This window comes from Capsella rubella, unplaced genomic scaffold (genome assembly GCF_000375325.1).
Source record: "Capsella rubella cultivar Monte Gargano unplaced genomic scaffold, Caprub1_0 scaffold_3, whole genome shotgun sequence".
In the NCBI taxonomy this organism is placed as follows: Eukaryota; Viridiplantae; Streptophyta; class Magnoliopsida; order Brassicales; family Brassicaceae; genus Capsella; species Capsella rubella.
The window spans coordinates 13,877,117-13,878,219 of NW_006238921.1; positions in this window are offsets into that span (position 1 = coordinate 13,877,117).

Here is a 1,103-nt window from a genome sequence, read left to right on the forward strand (position 1 = left end):
GAGCTTGTTCATGGAGATCTATGTGGACCAATTACACCCTCTACGGCTGCACATAAGAGGTACATCTTTGTCTTAATAGATGATCACTCTCGATATATGTGGTCCATTCTTTTGCAAGACAAAAGTGAAGCATTTGCAAAATTTAAGATCTTCACATCAAGAGTAGAGCAAGAAACCGGAACTTCCATCACTACTTTTCGCACGGACAGAGGAGGAGAATTTGTGTCTTTGGAGTTTAAAAACTTCTGTGAAGAAAAGGGAATCAATCGACATCTTACTGCTCCGTATACTCCTCAACAAAACGGAGTAGTAGAAAGGAGAAACAGAACACTTCTAGAAATGACACGAAGCATCCTAAAACACATGAGCATGCCTAATTATTTATGGGGAGAAGCTGTGAGGCATGCAACATACATCATCAACCGTGTAGGAACAAGATCTTTGGTGAATCAAACACCATACGAAGCATTTAAAGGCAAGAAACCTAACATAGAACATCTCAGAGTATTTGGATGTATATGTTATGCGAAAGTCGAAGCACCACATTTGAAAAAACTGGATGATAGGTCAAAGATGCTTGTTTACCTTGGCACGGAACCGGGATCTAAGGCATATCGACTTTTGGATCCAACACATCGGAAGATTATAGTAAGCAGGGATGTCGTGTTTAATAAAACAAAGAGATGGAAGTGGAGTAATTCAGAAGACCTTTCGATGGAACCGGGAACGTTTACTCTAAGCTTTGGGGATTTTGGAAATCATGGTATCGACAGAGAGGAAGAAACAGAAGAAATAGAAGAAAACAGAGAGATTGATGAAAACAGAGAGCTTGAGGACCAACAAGATGAAACAGAACAAGAGAGTGTAAGTGAGTCTGAGCAAGACTATGAGGAAGAGCAAGTGCAGCCACAAGCAGCAGTACCAGAGTTAAGGAAATCACAAAGACAAGTTAAATTGCCCGGATATCTTAGTGATTTTGTGCTTTTAGCAGAGATAGAAGGAGAACATCTCTTGTTGTCAATGAATGAAGAACTATGGGACTTTAATGAAGCTAATCAACTAAAAGTATGGAGAGATGCTTGCGAAGAGGAGATTTTGTCTAT